This window comes from Polypterus senegalus, chromosome 17, assembly GCF_016835505.1.
Source record: "Polypterus senegalus isolate Bchr_013 chromosome 17, ASM1683550v1, whole genome shotgun sequence".
NCBI classification, from domain to species: domain Eukaryota; kingdom Metazoa; phylum Chordata; class Cladistia; order Polypteriformes; family Polypteridae; genus Polypterus; species Polypterus senegalus.
In genome coordinates this window covers 27537390-27555381 of record NC_053170.1, presented here as the reverse complement: position 1 = coordinate 27555381, position 17992 = coordinate 27537390, and the positions used below count along the sequence as shown (strand labels likewise).

At 40.3% G+C, this 17992-nt stretch overlaps 1 long non-coding RNA gene across 1 annotated transcript in view; it reads right to left on the bottom strand.

Moving 5' to 3' along the window:
* Nucleotides 1-303: 303 nt before the first annotated feature.
* Nucleotides 304-17992, bottom strand: part of LOC120517928 — a 44933-nt gene continuing 27244 nt past the window's right edge. Inside the window, exons 3-4 of the long non-coding RNA XR_005631135.1 lie at nt 11625-11755; nt 304-1658 (exon numbers count right to left, since the gene is read on the bottom strand). This is a non-coding gene — a long non-coding RNA (uncharacterized LOC120517928). The remainder of the gene's footprint in view (nt 1659-11624; nt 11756-17992) is intronic.

Below are 17992 nucleotides of genomic sequence, written 5' to 3'. Positions count from 1 at the left end.
TTTAAGAACCCAGCATGTCCAAGGAAAAGATGCAACAACATAGGAACAGCTAAGCATGTTATGTGGGAGCACATAAAGTGAGAAAAATCATAAAGAAAATCTGTGGATTAATAATATTTAAATATACAATATACAAGGTAATAATATTCAAATGGAAAAAGAGGATAAAATGAATTATGTAAAATAAGAACTGTGGAAGACACAAAGTATTTTGTCAAGCAAAAGGAAAACTTTAATTAGTAATGATTCTTTTCCAGATTTCTTCATATAGTATTTAGTCAATGAAGACCAGAGGAAAGAAAATGATGATGAAAATAACCCAAAGGTAAGGCCCTGAAGGTCTCATTTTTAATAGCTTCATAGTTTTTAACGGAAGTCTGGTAGTCGTGGATGAGCCTGTAAACACAACAGATCCACTGATGAATTGTGTTAATTATACCCAATGGTCTGAGAGCAAAGTCTAGTCTTTTTTTAAGCGCAGTACAAGTAAAGGAAGGTTAGTTGAGTAAAAAAGAACCTTTAAAAAAATGACAATTTGAAGAAATAAAGAGAACCGTCTGCTTGCTCGTCTTTGAGGGATATAAAGCAGAGCCCTGCAAATGCAGAGCTGAAGTGGATTTGCTCATCCTCTTGAAACAGTGCAGATGTACATCCTGGCAAGCAGAGCTGGGCTTAGCTCATTTATACACTTTGACTTCAATAAATCCATCAATTTTTTTTAAGTTGACTTAATGAACAAAAAGACATTAGGCAGAGTTTGATTTTGGCCTAATGGATCTGTGCTCAAAACCTAAATTTATAGCAGGGAAGAGAAAGTCCAGAGCTCAGTGAAGAAGAATCTCCTTCTTCTGCAGTCACTGTGCCATCTGCCCCTCTGCTACTACAATTCTTAAACACACACTGTGAGCTTTAAACTTCTTTTTTTGCCTAATTTTAATAATATATGTGGTATGCCGTACCATTCAGGTAAAAGACTTCAGTATCAACAGTCCTCAGCTTTTAGCATTGCTTGCTGCTCCTGTCCTTCAGTCAGTTTGCCAGCACGCTACTTTGGGTTGTGTCCCTGGGTGCTTTGTAAAGTGCCTTGTGATACTGTCTGTGTGAAAAGTGATATATAAAATCAGGGTTTAATCAAATGTGCATTTCTTAGGCTGCCCCAAAACACCAATGAACTAAAAACCACAGTGTCAAGACTGCTGGGCTGCAGGAGTCAAACATGGAGACCTTGACATTTGACTTCAGCATCATTCTAAAGTCTGAATATTGATCAGTCAGTAATCCTTCAGGTCACTTTCAGTTTTCATTTCAGGTTTTTGTAAGTCTGATTATTTGACACTGCCTAAACAAAATCTGGGATTATTGTTTTTTGACATAATAATAATAATAATATGTGGTAATAATCAAGCCTTGACACATAAAAATGCATTGGGTCAGCCTCCTGTATAAGTGGAAAGTGGCTGAAAATTTGAAGATTTGTTGAGAAAAGGTCTTCACAGACAAGAGTCCAAAACAGATCTGAGGTTATGGTACAGACAAGGTGGTTTTAAATTCGGAAGGAGGGAAATGATGTCATCTAGGGTTGGAACCGGAAGTAACGCCTTTTGGGGTGGAACCGGAAGTGATGTCATAGGGCCCAGGTGGAATATCCTGCATTTGGTCTGTGGGGAAGAAAGAGATAGGATTAGTGCACTAAGATTGCAGTGGCACACTTCAAATCTATTAATGCAAAAATGTTCCACAGGAACTGTCATGCCAGTTCAGAATGAACCAATGCCATGTGTGTCCACAGTAATAAATGGATAAGTGTCTGTCCAATAGCATTATCTATCAAAGTCAAAGTCAAAGTGAACTTTATTGTCATCTCAACCATATACAAGTATACAGATAGACGAAATTGCGAAGCTCAGGGTCCACAGTGTAACAACATGATGTGCAAATAGTAAATTAAAAATAGAATAAAAATTTTAAAATTTATAATTAAAACACAAACAAACAAGACAAGACATTGTGCAAAGATAGGACAAACAAGTAGCAGCAATATTGATGTGTAAGATATGTAATATAATAAGTAAATAAATAATAAATAATAGATATAGATAATACAGAAATTATCAGTGTATGATAATAGTTGTTTAAGACGTGTGTAAACAATGACAGGTCAGAATGTTTCATAAATCCTTAGAGGTCAGTATGAGATTTTCAGTTCTTTGCAGGATAGTGGTTTTCATGTATAAAAGTTCTGTTTTGTAGAGGAGGTTGAGGCCGTGTGGAAGGTCCCAGGGGGCAGCCTGGTGTTAAGGAGTCTAACAGCTTGGGGTAAAACTCTCCTGCAGCCTCGCAGATTTGGCTTTGATGCTGCAATATCTTCTCTTGGATGGCAGAAGTGTGAAAAGTCCATGTGAGGGGTGTAAGGGTCCTGCACAATGCTGCAGGCCTTGCGGACACAGCGTTTGTAAAATATGTCTTGTAGTGAAGGGAGAGGCACCCCAATAATGTTCTCTGCTGTCTTCACTATCCTTTGCAGGCGCTGCGGTCGGATATGTTACAGTTGCCATACCAGACAGTGATGCAGCTGGTCAGGACACTCTCTATGATGCCTCTGTAGAACATGGTGAGGATGGAAGGGGGAAGACGTGCTTGATTCAGCCGCCTCAGGAAGTGTAGTCTCTGCTGGGCTTTCTTGATTAGTGATGAGGTGTTATGTGTCCACGTAAGTTCCTCAGTTAAGTGCACACCGAGGAACTTGGTACTCCTAACAATCTCCACATCTAAACCGTTGATGCTGAGCGGGATGTGGGCAGGACGTGATTTTCTGAAGTCCACGATTATCTCTTTTGTTTTGTCGACATTGAGAGATAGATTGTTGTCTTCACACCATGCGGACAGCCATTTCACCTCATCTCTGTATGCTCTTTCATCATCCCTGCTTATCAGTCCCAGCACCGTCGTATCATCCAAAACTTGATGATGTGATTGGTGTTGTGCGTGGCTGTGCAGTCGTGAGTCAGCAGGGTGAAGAGCAGTGGACTAAGCACACAGCCCTGCGGTGCTCCAGTGCTCAGTGTGATGATGCTGGAAGTGTTGTAGCCCATCCGAACTGACTGGGGCCTCTCTGTCAAGAAGTCCAGGATCCAATTGCAGAGGGTGGTGTTTAGGCCCAACCTGCTCAGTTTTACAACCAGCTTTGGAGGGATGATTGTGTTGAAGGCAGAGCTAAAGTCTATGAATAGCATCCTGACATATGTGTCTTTTTATCCAGATGTGTCAGGGAGATGTGAAGGGCAGAGCATATGGCATCCTCAGTTGACCTGTTTGAGCGGTATGCAAACTGAAGAGGGTCAAGGGAGGCAGGGAGATTAGTCTTTATGTGTGACATGACTAACCTTTCAAGCACTTCATTATGATTGGTGTGAGTGCAACTGGTCGGTAGTCATTCAGGCATGTCACTGATGACTTCTTTGGCACTGGTATGATGGTGGTCGACTTGAAGCATGTTGGGACTGACGACTGGCTCAGAGATGTGTTGAAGATGTCTGTGAGGACACCAGCCAGTTGACTTGCACATTCTTTGAGCACAAGACCAGGTATGTTGTCAGGTCCTGCAGCCTTCCTTGGATTGACTCTGGATAGAGTCCTCCTCACATCTGTTATGGAGAGACAGAGTGCTTGGTCAGTGGAGGGAGGTGTTGCTTTTCTCGCAGGCTCTTTGTTCTGTGCCTCAAACCGTGCAAAGAAGTTGTTCAGCTCATCTGGAAGGGAGGCATCACCATCACTGCTGTGTGGATTGGGCTTGTAGTTTGTAATTGCCTGAACACCCTGCCACATACGACGTGTGTCTCTGGTGCTGCTGAATTGTTTGTTGATCTTCTGCGCGTATGCCCACTTAGCTCTCCTTATAGCACGAGACAGGTTGGCTCTGGTCACCCTAAGGGCGGCCTTGTCTCCAGATCTGAAGGCTGCATTTCTGATCTTGAGCAGCTTGTGCACTTCTCTTGTCATCCAGGGCTTTTGGTTGGCTCTAGTGGTAACATCCTTGGTAACAGTAACATCCTCTATGCATTTGGAGATGTAGCCAGTCACAGAGTCTGTGTACTCCTCCAGATTGATGGAGTCACCATCCATAGCAGCCTCTCTGAAAATGTCCCAGTCTGTCAATTCGAAGCAGTCTTGGAGAGCTGAAACCGCACCAACCTGCCACACTCTGATGCTCTTGCGGGCTGGTTTAGTGCGCTTCAGCAGGGACTTGTATGCAGGAACCATAAAAACGCTGATATGATCTGATATGATCTATGTCATTCTAACAGATGGTGCATCACAAACATTAACACTGCCTTGACGATTCCCATACTAAATGGTGTATAACAGAGACATATCAATTGCATGGTGCATTGGAAACATTAGCACAGAGGTCTATGTTGGTTATGTAGATTTCAACCCATCTTAGATGGTTAGCACAGCTATTAATATTAGAAGTGGACAATAAGGATGTTCCCATGATATAAATATGGGCACCAAAGAAGCTTTATGGCTATCTGGTGAAACAAGTGGAGTGTGCAACAGAGCTGTGGAAAGGGAACAGCATTTATCTAGGAATCATTGAGCCAATCAATATACCAGTCCTCACTGTCATTGATTCAGAGTGAATGTTATTAAATCAATGTATAACACTTTGGCATGAAAAGAGTGTGTTCTGAGGAAATTGACATAACAATCCAAAATGAAACAATAGACTTTGTTTGCATAATATGGCAGGCTGGTGTTCTGCCGGGGTTGGTACCTGCTTGCTGCCAGTTTAGGCTCTGTCTCACTACAAATCTTAATTAGATTTGAGAAAGTATATATGCAACCATTTCATAATATTAAATCCATGGTTACTCTGTTAGCAGCTTTTGTTTCTAATTGTCTTTTTTAAGCAAATTTATGAATGAGGAATACATGGTGACTCAAGCAAGGGAAGTGGTGTCTGTCGATACAAAGATCTCTCCAGCTGGCATTGAGGTGTGGACTGGGAGGAGGCTGTGGGTGGCAGAAGCAATGGACAAGGTGGAAACATAGCATGTGTGACATCAGGAAGGGCAGGGCTGTGCACGCTAAGATGGAGTAGTAAAAAAGGACCGTTTAAGGTTGTTTTGTAGAAAATACATTAGACAACAAGTACAATACAACTGTTTTTTATGTGATGGTGGTAGGAAAGAAATCTAATTTTAGGAGGAAGTGGAAGTGACATCATTGGAGGGAGCCGGAAGCGATGTCATCAGAGTGAGACCAAAAAAGTGACATCATTGGAGGGAGTGGGAAGTGATGTTATTTGAAAGGGACTGAAGTGGAAAATAGTGATTAATTTTTGGTCTGTCGAAAGAGGAAGAAAGGCATCAGTACTCTGTTCCAATCCCCAACTCTTGATATTTCACTCACAATTGGACACTGTCTGCCCCCTTAGTGCACGTGTGTGACAACATGCATCCAGTACTTCATATTATGCAACAGAAAAATGGGGTTCATCAGACAAGGCAACATTCTTTCATTGATACAAGTCCAGTTCCATCATTCACGTGCCCATTGTAGGGACTTTCGATGGTTGACAGGAAGTTACTATGTGTATTCTGACTGCTCTGTGGCTACACAGTCCTGTATGCAGAAGGGTTCAATACATTGTGTGCTGAGACACATTAGTCTTGTAACCATCAATAAATTATCTGTGATTTGTTCCACAGTAGCCCTTCTGTTTGCTCGTTCCAGGCCTTCTTAAATCTATTGCATCAGTGAGGTTTGGTATGATCAACACCCTACTGGCAGTTTGTTTAGACCACTGGTGCTAGGCACTCGCCACAGCTGGCCGTGAGTACCCAACAATGTTCTGAATCAGTCATCTGGTCATGCCGTGGTCTTCATCAAAGTCATTGAGGACTTTACTTCTGCCTATGTCTTGTGCTTTAAACACATCAACCACAAGTGCCTAACGTCAGCTTACTGTCTAATATATCTCTGACCTTGGCATGCATCATTGTTCCGAGGTATTCAATGATATTCTCTAGTGGACATAATGGTTTGGATAATCAGTGTATGATCTTCATCAGTGCTGGGGAGAAGCCAGGACCTTGGTGAAAAGCAACAGCAGGACTACTCGAGCATGCACCAGACTGGCAATTAAGAGCTGATCTGGACAAGTAACCTAGACTCCCAGAGGGTATGACCGATACTACACTCAGGCCAGACATGGTCCTGCTCTCAGAAGCATCATGCCAAGTAGTGTTGTTAGAGCTCACAGTACCTCAGAGAGAAAGCAGGGTTCATCAGACCAGACAACATTCTTCCATTGATGCAAGATCCAGTTCTATTATTCACATGCCCATTGTAGGGACTTTTGATAGTGAGAACAGATGTAAGAGGCCTTTGAGAGGAAAAGGGCAAAGTACCATGAACTGGTAGAAGAATGCTACAGAAAGAGGTGGCATGCCTTCTATTGACCGTTGAAGCGGGATGCAGGAGAGTTGCTGGTAGATCCATCTGTAAGTCATTTTGGATATCACAGGCACATGCAAGAAAAGAGCCATCAGAATTATCATCAGAGGTAGCAGAGAGGACCTCAAGGTGGCTGAGGTTTAGTGGGAGCAACCCATAGGCAATTGCTACTTAGAGGCAAGCTGAGGTCCAGCTGGGTCACCTGGGCAAGGGTGTCTAATGTTGAAAGGTCTGAAACACCCTATGACTGATGAGGTGACTAAGTGTATCAGCCAGTATATTTTGTGAACATCATAAATGAAAAGGAAAACTACGCTTTTGTGGATCTGACACTAGGAGTGCACATTGAAGTCCCTTGGGTGTTAAAAGTGGGTAAGAATAAGGTGTGGTGAGACAATGAAGAACCTCAGCTCAAAATGTCCTGGTGGTTTGGAGAATCTGGAGCCAGGTTTTAGATGTTGCACTGAAGGACATGTGTTGAAACAGACAGGGGTTCCATAGAACTAAATGGAGTCTAGAATGTGAACTTTTTTATGACTCCCCTTGATGGCGGTTGTCCCACTTATTGATTTATTATTTTGCAGATATTCTCTAGCTGAGGTGTTAATTGGTACTCAGCCAGATGTGCCACAGGGTGTATCTTCTTTGATTTGCTACATAAATGCCCTGTCCCTCGGAGTCAGGTGGCTTCTGGGAATTGAGTAATGGTTATACACTCAGTCTTTTGACATTGGATTAATATTTTATGCAATGTTTTGGTGACGTGGTGGGTTTTACTGCTGATGTTTCATTAATAGTGCAATTTGGATACAGAGCATGTATTTTTCCTCTAATGGCTGCTGAAGTTCTGCCAATGGCTCTTAGAAAACAGGCGACTGTTTCAATATGCTCTTTCCAGGGAAAATAAATAAACCTGCCTGTTAAAGCTGGCACACACAGGGAACCCTCTGTGCCGAATCTCCTCAACTCTTGGGAGCCCATAAGATCTGAAAAGTAGCTGTCGGCTTAAAAGTTGGTGGAGGAAACCGCATACCACAAAGATTGCCAGATGTGAAGGTTTTCCTTAAAACAAAAAAAAAAAAAAGCTTCTGCGCAAAAATACCAAGAATCGGCCCTTTGGTCCCGTTTAGTGAATGGCGTTCAAAGTGAGTTGGTTTGTAGCCATAACAATAGCAAGGGCGCCGCTACATGGCCCTCTCTCACCACGTGTAGCGGAGTTCTGCCAGATTCTTCAAGCCAATAGAAGGAAAAGCTCATCCTGGGCAGAGCTTAGGAGAGCCAAGGACTGAGGAGGTCCCAGTCTGTCCATTGTTCTGACCCCAATGCATGAATAAAGGAATGGTGGGAAGAAAGCCAGTAGACCACCTGTGGTAATCAGTAGGTCTCCTTTAGTGCTGGCTTAGATGTGGAGTGATACTCTAAAGAACGTAAGACATTTGACAAGTGAGAGGAGGCCATTCAGTCCATCAGGCTTGTTTGTTTAGTTAATAGTTAAGCTCAAAAGGTTTATGATAGCAAAAGCAAGTTGAGTCTGCGATTATTTAGTCTTCATAAGGAAGTCATAGCACATGTACTGTAGTGGCTAGTGGGGGGCTGGACTGTTAAACCAGAAAGTTGCTGGTTCAGTTCTCTCCTGACTGGGTGAGTCACTTAACCTACTTGAGCTCCTAAAAGAACAAAAGGATATAAACAATTGTACTTTGACCTGACATTGTAAAGCCATCTGCCAATTACGGCTTAACGTTCTTAATCTAATTCGGGGTCCAACTATGACCGAACGTTCTTAACATTCTTAATTTAATTAGAAGTCCAGTTTGGCTTGCTGCTGCAAATAACCACACAGTGTTATACTTTGCGTTCTTATTTAATTTTTTATTTGCATATTTGAGCTTAGTTAATTGTGGTTTGTACTTAGTTCTAGGTATTTGGGGTTGGAAGACCCTTTTTGGAATAAAAAATCATTTTCTAATGATTAGTTATTTGATGTTTCTTTTTCCGATGGAGTCTTGGTTTTCATGAATGCCACAGTTTTCAAAATCCCTTTGCCAGGATGCAACTCCTAGTTGCCTCAGGGGTCACAGCATCTGCAATCATTAATGTGATGGATTTAAAGGTCGGCACTGGCAGCCATGTTTCATCTGAGTTTGTGGTTAAGTCAAAGAAATCTCTGCACGTTATTATCTGTACTTTTTTGGTACTTCTGACACCTTTTTCTGTCCTCCACTTTGATTTCTGGTTTAGTGGTTTAGTTTTAGAGTAGACTCTTTTTCTCGTATTTTTGACATTTCTTTTCTTGGTTTCCACCATTATCGTGATAGTTTGTTCATTTTCATGGCAAATATAACACATGGCTAACCAATTTGGAACATGCTGATGGCAAATTGGAGTACATCATGAAAAACCCCAAGCAGACAATGACTAGATGGAGATTTGATTGAAGACAGTACTTCAGATCTGCGATGTAGTAGCACTAACCACTGTGCCACTTTTAATACACAATGAGAAATGAAAATCGAGAGTACACCTTATGAGAAGGATTTAGGAGTCATTGTGGACTCTAAGCTATCGACTTCCCGACATTAAGAAGGCTAACAGAATGTCAGGTTATATAGCACGATGTGTGGAGTTCAAGTCCAAGGATGTTATGCTCAACCTTTATAATGCACTGGTGAGGCCTCATCTTGAGTACTTTGATCAGTTTTGGTCTTCAGGCTACAAAAAGGACACAGCAGCACTAGAAAAGGTCCAGAGAAGAGCAACAAGGCTGATTCCAGGGCTACAGTGGTTGAATTATGAGGAAAGATTAAAAGACCTGAGACTTTACAGTTTAAGCAAAAGAAGATTAAGAGGTGACATGATTGAAGTGTTTAAAATTATGAAGGGAATTAGTACAGTTGCTCGAGACTGTTATATTCAAATGAGTTCATCAAGAACACGGGGAGACAGTTGGAAACTTGTTAAGAGTACATTTCGCACAAACATTGAGAAGTTTTTCTTTACACAAAGAACGATAGACACTTGGAATAAGCTACCAAGTAGTGTGGTAGACAGTAAGACGTTAGGGACTTTCAAAACTCGACTTGATGTTTTTTTGGAGGAAATAAGTGGATAGGACTGGCGAGCTTTGTTGGGCTGAATGGCCTGTTCTTGTCTAGATTGTTCTAATGTTCTATTACTGTTCTAATACTACTACAAATGAATAATGATAATGATAGAAACCATGATAATAAGTGCAGGTTGTGGCAACAAGAGGAGCACATCAGGCATATTGCTTCTAGGTCATTAGTGCTAATTGTCACAATTATATAGCTACTGTAGATAACTGCGCTGGTCAATGCTTTGGGAGTTGAGAGCCTGACCACTGGTATTATCACCAACTTGAAAAACAATCATTGAGACAGAGAATATCACTATCATGCTCGACATGCCTGTGATCACTGATCATACCATCAGATCGAATCCATGTGACATTGAACACCATGGTCATAGTCCAAGACAATTTTGACTCATTTACATAGATGTTCCAGGTGAAGCATACATCTCTGTCAAGGAATTTGAAAAGCTGAGCAAATACGAAGATCTAAAGTTAGAGGTTTTGTGCATGTGAAACGCAACAGCTCATGTGATTCTGGTTGTAGATGGAGCTGTAGGGCTGGTTAGTCTCTAAAAATATCTTGAGGAACTGCCTGGCAAAGTAAATGATGATCAGGTACAGAAGGTGGCTCACCTTAGCACAGCCTGCAAATGGTGTGACACACCGTGAGCAGGATCTCAGTAGTCTGAACCAGACCTGGCCCTAAACTCAAAAGTCAGGCTTCTGGAGAGTGTAAATATGCCCTTCAAGGGAGTAAGTAACTGACAACCTCTGGTTTGAAAGGACAAAGCAATGTTTCTAAAATATGAAATGATTTATTACATGACAAAAGAAATACAACGCAATGGTGAAACTAGGAAAAAATAGCAAAAAAGCTATGCTTAAAAGGGCAATCAAAGATAAATGCCATAAAATCTTTCGTATACTGCATGCAATTTTCACTAGTTTGCTAAAAATTGAGGTGCACATTATGCACAAGATATAATTTTTAAAGCAATAGTTTCTCACATAAATCAACATAAAATATCTGATGCTGTGTGCAGTGTGCTGTCGCCTTGTTTAGCAGCAGCATTTGCTCATCTGCTGGGCTATTTCCTAAAAAGCACACAAAGCAATAGTTTCACACATAAATGAACATAAAAAATCTGTTGCTGGTTCTATGGCCACTCTCACTGTGTGTTCACCATCTCTGACGGCAGTGGCAGTGTGGCTTGGGTTAGGGTTAGGGCCTTGTCATTGTAAGTGGCAGGCAAACATTGCTGTAGGCGCATCAGCTACACAACAACAACATTTATTTATATAGCACATTTTCATACAAATATTGTAGCTCAAAGTGCTTTACATGAGGAAGAAAAAGAGAAAAAAAAGACAAAGTAAGAATTAAAATAAGACAAAACTCATTAACATAGAATAAAAGTAAGGCACACGAATATGTTGAGCACAGTGATCAGCTGGAGACCGATCCACTGATGACGGTATCTCACTTTTGCCTTTGATCTTGAACTCCAGAAGCCTTGCACGAAAATCAGAGTCTGACAAGTCAGACTCCATTTAAAAATAATAAAATATACGCAAAAAGTCATCCACTGAGTATTTTGCTTTGCATATTCCCTTTGCTGTCTTGCCAGATGTCAATGCCATTTTTGCCATTGGCCTTTATGCTATAGTTTCCTCTTTGATAGTCACACACATGCAGGTTTTAGATGTCACAAGTCAACGAGTCTAACGTTTCCCCAAGCAAAGACAGTCTACCTTTACCGTAATGGTGAGTTTTTTTCGAAATTTATAGCTTATTATTGCCCTCACCCCTTCTGTGAACAAAAGACAACATTCACCCTAAAATCTTGAAAAGTTCAAGGTGCGCATTATATATTGTGAAAGGATCAGACTCGACACACTTAAAAAGGTTTGGGGTGGCCACCTGTATATTATCCCTGGCTGCAATGGGTTTGTTTTAAGACAGAAGTGTCTTGGATGGAGTCCAGATATGAACTAACTGAGGTTTGAGAAGATGGTGGTTTTAACTGGAAAAAACAGAAGTGACATAGGGGAACAGGAAGTGACCTACTTCTGATGTTGTTGTAGGTGCCGGAACTGACATCAGCCTAGGCTCTGGAGCGGGAAGTGACGTCTTCTTACTCAACAGAACCGGAAGTGATGTCTTCAACAGTGAGTCAGACAAGTTTTCCAGCGGCTGGTCTGCAAAGATAACAGGTGAAGGTTTAGTGCGCTCCGCCACCCCCTGGCCCAGTGTGAAATTACCTTCAATTGGTCTATACAACGTCCTCCTACTCGCATGTGCGTAACAATATGAACTTCCTTTTTTTTAAAACTGAAAATGTTCGGCTAAATCAGCATGCGCATTATACATGAGTGCTTGTTATATGCGAGATTTTATGGTAAATCTAAATTAAATCCAAAAATAAAAAAAACAAAAAGAACAATATCCAGAAAATTAGATCAGTACTCACAAAGATGAATTAATTCTCTACAATCCATATCTATCAATTTGTTGGTTGTTTTACCTATCAACTATTTATTGTACAGCACTTTGGTCCTGTGCTGGTTGTTTTAAAGTGCTTTATAAATAAAATGGATCGGATTGGATCAATTAACATCTTTTGAAACCATCTCCTCAATCTGAAATGTGCAGTTTGTGGGCGGGGCCTCAACAGTGGCTTATAGTGGCCCCGCCTCTTGAGGTTTCACCCTCTGGAAGATAGGCAAACATAACTACACATTGCATAAATACTAATATTTAAACAAAACAATATTAACAAAAATGATATAATAATGAAAACACATGAAATTGAATAATTCAAAAACAACAGTAATAAAAATAAAAAAACACAGTAAGCCAAGGAACAAACCCTGGCTGAAACATAACAGCATACTTCACAAGATTCTGGCCATTGGACAGTAACAGCGTCTGAAGAATCCTGAGGATTCTTGGTCAACAGCAACACTTTTGCTGACACGTTTATTACTGTAGTAATAACGATAGGCACATCTTAAAGTTTTAACAACACTTTTCTATGCATATTTTGGTTTGTTTTATTTGTTTATATCATGTAGACCCCGTTTTTGAGATTTGTTAAACATTTTAATTTGCTTTGACAAAATTGTATTTGATTTCCTTTAGGTTTTGTTCTTTGTTTACTTGACAGTGACTGTGCATCATGTGACTGTGGCAGTTGCCTCGTTTTTTTCAGCACAGGATGTGAGAATAACAATATGGAGGCGATTCCACTCTATTTTATCCCTTTGGCAGATAAACATGTTGAATCTCAGTTCTAGCATTAGTTAGCTTCTTTCACTGTAGTCCCTCATGTCAGGTTTTGTTTATGCTTTTTGAACTCTTCCTGCCTTTGATTTCTGTTTCTCTCTTTGCCCTGGGGTTTTGGTTACCTGATTGTTTGACTTTTTTTGGCTTGGTGCCACTTTACTGCGAGTTGTGTTTCACGTTACCATCTCCTGCTTATCTTCTCTGCTCACAATAATCCTTTGACACCGTGTGTCTTTACAAAGCTAAAGCCAGCAGAGTCAGGATCTCTGGCCTCACAGCTCCACTTCACAGCCATATCATCTCCAGTCTTCCATTACATGTCCAGGAGTCTGGGCGAGGTGTCGATCTAATACAGAGCATACAACACTACCTATGCAGTCTGGATAAGGGTAGTTGTTACTGAACTCATCGTGACAGTTCTGGGCATAAGGCAAGAAACAGCCACGCACATCCAAACCAGGTAATTTCAGGATCATCAATCAACCTCTCCTCCATGTCTGTGGGAGGAAAATGAAGTATTCAGACATGGGGAGAATGCGGAAAGTCTAAATGGGTGGTGACCAGATTGGATTTTCAATTCTGATCCCTGGAGCTTCAAAAGGGCAGCACTAAGCACTGCGCCACTATGTTCCACTATGTGCCATAAAACAAGAGAGCTTTTGTGTCCAGGTATTGATTCATTCATTTTAAAGGTTCAAGTATTCTAGTACAGAGCCATAGGGTGGTCGTAACCTTCATGGCGGGAACCATCTCTGACTGTAGCCAGACGTGTGCAGTGTCAGTTGAGAGCTCTGAGAAGATCTGCATAAAGCACCAAAAAAGAAGGCTGAGTTTCAGTGTGAGTGGGTGGCAATAATCTGTAAATCGATGTGCTGTAATCTCAGGCAAACTTTGCATTTTGCATTGATTGATTTCTCTCTTGCAAGTTACTTAAAAAACATTAAATGTCAAACAATGCCAGTCAATATAATGCCTTGTATATATAAGAATGGGGACTTTTAAAGATTAGCCACACTGATCAATGCAAGAGCCTGGCAAAAACCAGAAGGCAGCAGGAGTGATTTTTATTAAGGATGACTAGTGTTAGTTATTTTACAGAAACACTGCGAAATTGTTAAATTGCCTGCGAGTATAGAGGAGTATTTCAGACAGAATGAAATAAATAAATAAATGCATACACAAATAAATGTGCTATGAAATGTGACAATAGATAAATAATAAATAATCACAAAATAGTATGCGAACATAAATAATTAGACGTGTCACAAAATGTGCTTTTTTTGTGCCGTTTATTAAATTATTTCTTCATCTGTTTTCTCAGTGAAACTGTACACAACATGAAATAGAGCTTGAAATGAAAACTGTGATTACCACCCACCAATGTTGAGAGGGTGGGCTCAAGTGAGATTTATGTTCTGATTGGTGAATCATCACTAGTGTAGAAGTAATTCTTCAGCCATCATATGCCATGTTTAAAGCAGAAACTTCAGATGCAGACTATTAAAAATGATACATTCAGAGCTTCTTGAATTAAATACTGGCCAACGTCATCTCACATGCATATCCACTATGGTTGCACACAGTCACAACATAAGGCATGTGCTTCACTTAAAATTCATCAATCAACTCACGAGAGCCCACCCTCTCAACTGTGAAAGATGAAAATTGACCGCTTTATTTTTTTCATTGCACTTTTCATGTTGCATTGGAGTCAAAAACATGGTGACAGGGTGTGAGGCCTCCAAAATTAGCCTCAGAAGTAGGCCAGGACCTTCACAGGCCAGCCACAAATAGGCTATATACATAAAAGTGCAAAAAAAGAGTTACCTAAAAAGGCAATTCATGGCAACCAAGTGCCAAGACAAAATTCATCAATCCAAAACAACAAAAAACAAAACAGGAATAAATCAAAAAACAACAATACTTACAGTAAACTCCAGTACAACACTCAACCAACACTCAATCCTTCTCTGTGTCCAACATATAAAGCCAGAGGGAGGACCCGGCAGTAGTGATGTCAGCATGGCCCCGCCTCCTCAAGCTCCACCCACACAGTGCACGGAATGGCCACACATTTAAAAAAGGAAGGACATAATTAATCTATACTATCACTCACTCACTCATCACTAATTCTCCAACTTCCGGTGTAGGTGGAAGGCTGAAATTTGGCAGGCTCATTCCTTATAGCTTACTTACAAAAGTTGGGCAGGTTTCATTTCGAAATTCTATGTGTAATGGCATTAACTGGAAGCTATTTTTCTTTATATACTGTAATGGAGTTGAGCTTGATGGCCGTGGGGGGCAGAGTTTCGTGTGACATCATCACGCCTCCCACGTAATCACGTGAACTGACTGTCAACACAGTACGTAGAAAACAAGGAAGAGCTCCAAAAAGCGCTGAAGAAAACATGCATTATACAATTGAGAAGGCAGCAAAACAATAAGAAGCGAGCGACTGACACATACAACCATATTCATGAGTGCAGCTACTGCGGAAACAAAGCACGGTGTAAACCTAAAGTTTAAATTAAGTTCATAGACAGGCTGCCGCTGGCGTTTGTCATGCCCACGGCTAATGTGGGATACAAGTTTAATGAGAGAACGCAGGATATAAACGAGAGTTTTGATCACTTTGTAACTAAGTTCACATTGATGGTGAAAGGCTGTGCTTATGCAAATTCCGAGAGACTGTCTTTGTGGGGGGGATTGACAGTTAAAGCGGGTGGGGGAGTCACGTCATCATCTCCCCTCCCATTCACCTCATTTCGCTCTGAGCTGAGCTCCGCAGCTAACACAGTCTTGCGGAAGCACTTTGTGACGCTGCCACCAAATACAGAAAAATCCACAAGTTAATAAAAGTCTCTAGAGTTTCTCCACACTGAATCCTACAGGCACTACTTACAAAAGGTTACATTGACAATTGTGTTACATTATTTTTACAATGTTTCCTTTTCTTAGCACAAGCACAGCTGAGAAGCCTCAATGCATGTACTCCATAACGTGTCAAAAAACAATGCATTTAATCACACTTTGCATTCCAAGCAAAGGGGAACTCCTGTCAATGCATGATTTCCTGGTACACCGATTACATTAATGCACACATCAGAGCTACAAAAATATAACAGTCAGAAGAAAGCGCGTTGCTACGACTGATTGGAGGAAAATTTCATTTCAAAAGTCTACCCGACGGAATCCTTGATAAAAGCGTGGTTTTGTGCACATATATATATATATATATGTGGATGTATATGTATATATACTGTATATATGTGTGTATATGTATATATATGTTTATGTGTGTATACTGTATATATATATATATATATATATATATGACAGCAACACTCATGACAATGACAATGTCAGTCATGTTACGTTATTATTAAAATGTTTCCTTTTCTTTTTCATTACTTCTTTAACACACTACTTCTCCGCTGCGAAGCGCGGGTATTTTGCTAGTGAATAATAAAAAGAACCAACAAAAATTACACAAAAACATAAATAACAGCAATTCAGCATTAGCAAAAACAACAATAAAAAAGTAAAATAAAATCCAGGGGGGAAAAAAGCCCTGCATTTAACCTAACAAAGTGTCACTAAAATATCTAAATAAGCACACAAGTAAATAAGCAATAGGACCTATTTAATTATTTATGTGTACATATCATTTTGTTATTATTTATTTATTGTCACATTTCACAATGCATTTATTTATTTGTGTATATAATTATTTATTTTGTACAATAATAGTGTAGTGGTTACAGCTCTGAATTTCAAACCCTACGGTTGTGCGTTCACATTCTGCTACTGACACTCTGTGGCCAAGAGCAAGTTACTTTACCTGCCTGTGCTCCAAATGAAACCAAGTTTATCTCAAACCGTGTAGGTCACCTTGGATAAAGGAGTAAGCCAAATAATAAGTAAAATGTTCAAAGTAAATGGAAGAGTGTAACTACCATGTCAAAATATTTTTTCATAGTGTCATTATGATCAGTAATTTAAAAAATTACTTGCCAACTTTGCTTTATACGTGTACCAGAAACCTAGTGAAACAAAATATATGCCATCTGTGAATATGAAGGCTATGTCTGCTGTACAGTATGTTTTGGGCTGCAGCCTGTTTATAGGAGCGGAGTATTTCTGTTAAAAAAACGGGTGTACCTAATAAAGTGGACATTCAGTGTATATTTCAAGTTACTCTTTATTTCTGCATAGCTTGTTACAGCCATTGCAGTTTTTATACTGAGAGTACTAGCTGATTGGTCTCAAGTGCGGACAAAGGCCAGTGAAACTCATCATGGAAATCGCTGCCAAACCCTCTCACCCTCTGCGTCTCAGTCATCATCTGTCTGCCATCAGCTATCTGTCTCCCTGGCCTGTCCTTCACAGGAGTTGCCAGATCCCAGATTTATGGTTGCCTGCTTCATTATGAGATGGTCCTTCTCTACAAGCCCACACACCCTGCACTTTGTCTGCTTGTCTTTTAACACTTTAAGGGAGGGATGATCCTGGCACATCACTTAGCAGATACTGTAAACTGCTAGCCGTATAAATATGTTTAAAGTATTTAAGCATATTCAAGTGTTAAGTATTTAAATATATATATATACAGTATATATATATGTATAAGTATAAATACTGAAAAAGTAGGCTGTACATTTGCGATGTGCCAGATGTTTTGGGTTATAGCATCAGCTGGATACATTTGAATGAAAAATACAATATATACATCATGAAGATGACAGGGGCTGTTTGTTCATCTCTTGAATCTGACATGAGGACTAAATGTTCCACTTCACCAGCCACACAGAGAATGTTGATGTGGAGAGACACCATACTGTATTCTTTGCTTTGTAAAGTACCTTGTGATGGTTCTTCATGTAATTTATTTGCTTTAAATTGTGGAGCAGGCTGAGTTTGATTCCTAAGAAGGTCCACCATCTATGGAGTTAGTTCCTTCCCTCTAACTGTGTGCTGTGCTCCATGTACTTTTGGTTTTAACGGAGTGTGTGTGGGGGGATGTTGTTTGCTAAAATGATATTTATTTATTGAGGTTCTCTGAAGAGGCAGACATTCCCTTGGGATCTAATAAAGATCTGTCTAGATAGCTAGATAGATGGATAGATATCAAAAGCACTATATGATAGATA